At 36.6% G+C, this 5,696-nt stretch overlaps 1 protein-coding gene across 4 annotated transcripts in view; it reads left to right on the top strand.

Annotated features, from left to right (window-relative positions):
• The first annotated feature begins 3,575 nt into the window (after positions 1–3,575).
• The window catches only part of LOC136038736 (uncharacterized), a 54,625-nt gene continuing 52,504 nt past the window's right edge, over positions 3,576–5,696 (top strand). For all 4 annotated transcript variants that reach the window (XM_065722097.1, XM_065722096.1, XM_065722095.1 and 1 more), the window contains exon 1: positions 3,576–3,746. The gene's annotated coding sequence lies outside the window, so the exon portion shown is untranslated. The remainder of the gene's footprint in view (positions 3,747–5,696) is intronic.

The raw sequence follows: 5,696 nt of genomic DNA, 5'->3' as shown, positions 1-5,696 counted from the left end.
GCTAGTGTGGTTAAAAACTTATGGAAGAATCTTTGGCCACTAGATTTTTTCTGGGTGGCAAAAATAAACGACAAAGATTTTTGCTGGGACAGTAGTGGTATTAAAGAACATAAAAAATCCCCTCCCCCCAATCCAAAATACGCAAGTATCATATCAAGATTCAAAGTGTAATCTAGATCTACACCCAAGATATTTCAGGATTTGTAATCAACTTGCTCAGAAATGTTTTAAAGCTCCACCCTCGCCAAGGTTTTGGAAGGAGGAAAAAATAACACACAAGAGACAACTGGTTCTTTATTAAGTGGTATTGCGTTGACCGTAGTGTTGGGCGATACTTTATATTGATACCAAAGTATCGCTATTTTGAGGTATTGCATCAAATAATCAATACTTTTCAGAAGAAAAAACTCAATTTCTATACCGATACTAAGCGTTATGTTGCTAAAGGGCTTAATAGAACCAGAGGAATATCTGAAAATAAAAACCGAAGTCATTAATATGCCTATACTGTCTAAGACTGGGCTAATGAAATTCGATTTGCATGAAGCAGTACTGCATAATTAGCCACCTTGCTATAGAACAGGTGTATTGAATGATAAGAAAGTGATTGATGCTCCTTGTTTTGTGTCTCTTTCCATTTATTAGTATTACCCTAAGTGTATTACGATGGTCGAAAAATATACTTAGAGGAAATCCACAGTAGATCCAACAATCTAAGCAAATAATATTTGATTAAAGGCTAAGCATCTTAAAACCGCTTTCAATTGGAGGTTTTAGCACCAAAGCCCTTAATTGACGTTAAAATTTGTGCAATAGTAAGATTATTGCAATACACTACATAACATTTACAATGCATAATGCTTCTAGCCATCAAGGACTAAATATATATTGACACCAATCTTACCAAGTCCATACTAAATTTATTTAAATTTACCTTTATCCTTCTCAAAAATATGATTTAAGACTGGAATCAACCTGTGTGTTATTTTCAACAATTCTGCGTTCAATAAGCTTATTGGAATTAATTTTTGGCGTTCAACTAATGCTACTACTGCTAACAGTTCACTGCAGCACTAAGCCGCCTGAGGCCAACACAGCTATGCTCGCCCGTCCCTCATTTCCAATTTATTCAAACCTACCTCTATACATCCTCAAGAAGTTCCAGTTTCCCTTAAATATTTCCTTATGACATCCTCCCACTCCATTTGGGGACGACCTATTTTTTGTTTCTCCCTTGACAGTTAGTCGATCTTCCTAGACGATCTTTGGCAATCTTTCATTCTTCACCCTCAGAACGTGTCCTAGCCATCTCATCCTTTCTGTCATTAAGCCTTAGAAAGCGGATTTGAACAGTTATTTGTCGTTACATCTTATGTTTGAGCTACATACAGTCAGTTGGGTAAATACAACAATCCTTTTTCGGCTGTGAAAAAAAAAACCTGACTCCCTGGCTATTCTATTTTTAGCATCTTCATTGCACCGACCATCTTTACTAACAATACTTCCTAGGTAAGTGAAGATGTACACCTCATCAATCGTCTCACTACCCAACATCACCTTCACTTATTCCTAGTCAGTCGGGTACATAAAACAATCCTTTTTCAACTGTGAAAAAAAATACCCTGGGTCCCTGGATACTCTACACTGCACCAACCATCTTTACCAACAATACTACCTAGGTAATTGAAGCTGTCCACCTGATCAATCATCTCACTGCCCAACATCACATCTTCACCATTCCTAGTCTTAGTGACTTGTGTTCATAACTCGCAAAACATCTAAAATTTAATTCATTTTGCTAAAAAATTTTGTCTAGGGTGCTTAAATCATCAGCATAATCTAAGTCTTGGAGAGTTGTTCTTCTCCATTTGATTCCGAGTTCTCCCATTACCTTTGTTGTGGCCCTTACGACAAAATCCATCAAAATGATCTATACGATGGATGGGGATAGAACGTAACCTTGCTTAACTTCTGATTTAATACGGAACCAGTTACTATCCTCATTTCCTACCTTAACCGCAGCATTATTATTCTCGTACATATCACTAATCACTGTAATGTATTTATCTGGTATATCGCCAGGGGCTTAATTTGCTATAGAACATGGGGCAACTGCCCCCTTCAAACCCCAGTCCCCCTTCCCAGCTGAAATTTAGTTTCTTCAAAAATCTTGTCAGAACTATGATAAGCCTGCATAATTCAAGTATTCAGAGAAATGGTTCAGTTTTCTTTAGTATATCTTTTTCTTTATGGTACTATATGGCTTGTTTTTCATTCTTCACTGTCAATTTCACTTGATTTGGGAAAATTCGATCCGACTTTGCAACCCCTCCAAGGATTTTGACAAAATCACGGCACTGTATACCATACATGGATAGGACCTTCGCTAAAGCTATTCTATTAGCTTAATCAAACACTTGGTCATAATGTATAAAACAGAGGATTAACAGTGTTTAATGACTCAGACAACTCTCAATTATTAATCTAAGAGTAAAAATATGGTCGACACATCATCTACCGTTCTTAAAACCACACTGTTTGTCTCTTAAAACTTTATCTAGAGACTCTTGGAAGCAAAGTGACTGCTACACAAACACTTAGTCACCAAACCCACTCACCCTCGGTCCATATTTAAGAAGTTCCTCATCACCAGGATATTTGACAAGTGCCAGTAACAAAGAGTGGCGGGAACATTCCGATTGTGTCAATGATGATGAAACACGAAACAAATGGTTTCCAAACCTAGCAAAGTATGTATAATAAATGGCAATTCTCATTGCCATTTTCGAACGTAACTTCAGAAAGACTGTTCAGCTTACTCAAGGAAGTAGACAGGCAGAAGGAATCGTTTGAAAACGGTAACTTGGAATGAAACGAGCCGCAGTTATGGCTGACACACTGACAGTTAACCATCTACTTAGAAATAGGCTATAAGAAGTGTTAGTATCACAGAATGCTCACACAGAAACAGATTATGAATGTTTTGCAGCATAAGTATTTGAATTGAAAGTTTTTCTGATTTTTATACTTTTTTTCAGTTATATTAATGCTAATGAGTTGTGACTTTGCGTTTTCTTTTTATCATTCGTGAATAACTGTTTGGGGATGGTGGTAAAAAAAACCCAGTTTTTCAACTTACCTCAGACTCAATTGTTAAAGGCCTGGTGTCTGGAATTCGTCCGGATTTTCTGTCCCCATTCTGAACATAGCGGGCTGTCGTGTAAAGGGTGAGAAACAGTAGTGGTCGATGAAGAAAAATGTCTTAATTAAACAGTTTTAGAGTCTGAATGAAATATGATTGCACTTAGTTTCAAAATTAAATATATTTCGTTATTTTTTCAAGCGTCTAGCTGCTTACTTTCGTCATGTTTTACAAAGTTGATTGACGAAATCCTGGTTTTCTTTCCGGAATCACAAATGGCTCTAGTTAATCTGCACTCTGGACTTTTAAAATGTGGTACTTTGTTCGAAAATCCTTCGAACACCGTCAGAAACTTAATACAAAATAGAAAACATTCTTACTAAAAACTCCATCGAACCTAAGAGCCATCTAATGATTTTATACCGAAAACGGCAAGGTTCGTACAGATTATTTGAAAAGAAAAGTGAAACACTGGAAAAGGAATGACCAAAAGGAATCAATTCTCACCTAAACTACGTATAGCAGGGACACCAGCTGAAAAGTGGATAAGATACAAATCACTAATTTATTTTACTGTGTCTACTGGAATTGGAATTGGCATTGTGTAAGTAGGCCTATCTTTAGAACAGTCATGATTTGTCCATAGAAAATTTCAGTCAAGGCTGACAGGAGGGAATCTGCCCCATCTGAAAGTGATAAATTTGATGATATTTTGTACAAATATAGGTAAAAGTCTAGTTTAGCCACTTTTTCCTATCTTGGAGAGGGGTTAGGGTAGGGAAGTGAAACTTATAGCAATGAATTCAGGACCAAAAAATATACTCAGGGAAGGTTTTGTCAAGCTTCTATGTTAACCCTCTTCTGATTTCTAAGTCTTTGAAAATTGCCTATTTGACAGGTCTATGCCTATTGAAATTTTGACAAAACAACATTTCACCAGAATTTGCAGTGATCATTCTTTTAAGCAGAAGATCTGTTTTGCAAGGTCTCACTTTCATAACACAAAAGATTTTTAAAAGTAGCCTAATCAAAGGTCAATGCCCCTTAGAGGGAAAAGGAGTAGAGGTAGGTACTTCAACATAGGCTACCTTCCTGGGACATAATTTTGTCTACAGAGCCATCCCTGTAAGTTTCATTTTCCTAACCTAACCCTTTTCCAAGATGACAAAAGTAGCTTAACTGGAATTTTACTCAAAAATGGGCAGACTCCAAGGGTTACTAGCCTACTCAGTAAATTCTAGACAAGCTAGCCTAGTTTTGTATATCAGAAAGTTGTTATGTTAGGATAATGAGTTAGGTTTCTGTGATGCATCTGCAGACTAAAGCATACCTTGGGAAGGTATTTTTGAAGACCTCCACTCCTCCCTCTAGAGGGCACTAATAGATCTTCTGTGAAGGATATAAGCCCTTTTACACAAGGAAACATGTTAAGAATACAATTATTCCTTTTTAATATGCAGAATAATCATTATTAATACATTTTGCATCAAGAGAGAACCTTTATCTCCATTTCTTTCATTTGTTTCCTTCAATTTGGAAAAAAAAACATTGATGTGGCCTAAAATTGTACTCAAATAACAGGAATTTTATTTTCAGAGCTAAAACCAGAGAAAAAGAAACTTCAACTAAAGTGTAGTGTTGTTTTGTCTAAACTTCAATGTAGGTAACTTTCAAGGATGTAGAATTCAGAGGAGGGTTAACATAGCCTAGTAGCCTAGCTTTGCACTACCTTCCCATATATATTTTTGTCCATGGATTCATTGCTGAAAGTTTCATATTCCTAATCTAAGCACTTTCTAACAGTGCTGTAGTTTCATCAAAATCCTTAGAGGTGTATGTGCAAATTTAGAATAAGATTTCCCAAATCAAGTGAAAACTGAAAAGTGAGCTAGATTCTACCATAAAGCTAAAGATATACTAAAAAGAACTGACCTGTTTCAGTGAGTGCTTGAATTATGCAGACTTATCTTAGTTTTGACATGATTTTTAAAGAAACTAAATTTCAGCTGGGGAAGGGGGAGGGGCAAGCCAAGGTCTAGGAGGGGCAGTTGCCTCCTCTGCCCCATACCAAACTACATACCTACTTTTCCAACTTTCCCAAGACACCAAAAAGTAACTTTTCTAGAATTTTACCACCTGCTCTATAGGCATAAAGAAAGCCTATTGAATTCTGAAAACTAGTCTAGGCATACTTAAAAACAATTCAAGGCAAATTTTGAATGTTTTACATTACTTAGATAGAATCAAGGTGAACAGAGGGATGCAGCCAAGGGAGAGGGAGAGACTCCTCACAAGTTCTAAACTTTGGGCATGTGGGTTTAGCCTATGTGTTGTTGTTTCTTGGCACACTTGATGATTTTTTTGGCACATTCTTTATCTCCACCAAACTCAAAACCTTAGCTTTGCCCCTTGGTGAACACACTGCTTGATGTATCATTCTGGTATAATATAGTGATTCCCTATTTAGCAACTCTTCCTCCTCCTTAATGTACAAATACATAGCCAAAATCATATGCAGTCTTACTCTTGTATTTCCAATTGTATCATCAAGTTC

Source organism: Artemia franciscana, chromosome 18 (assembly GCF_032884065.1).
Source record: "Artemia franciscana chromosome 18, ASM3288406v1, whole genome shotgun sequence".
Classification (NCBI taxonomy): domain Eukaryota; kingdom Metazoa; phylum Arthropoda; class Branchiopoda; order Anostraca; family Artemiidae; genus Artemia; species Artemia franciscana.
This window is presented reverse-complemented; position numbering and strand designations above follow the sequence as displayed.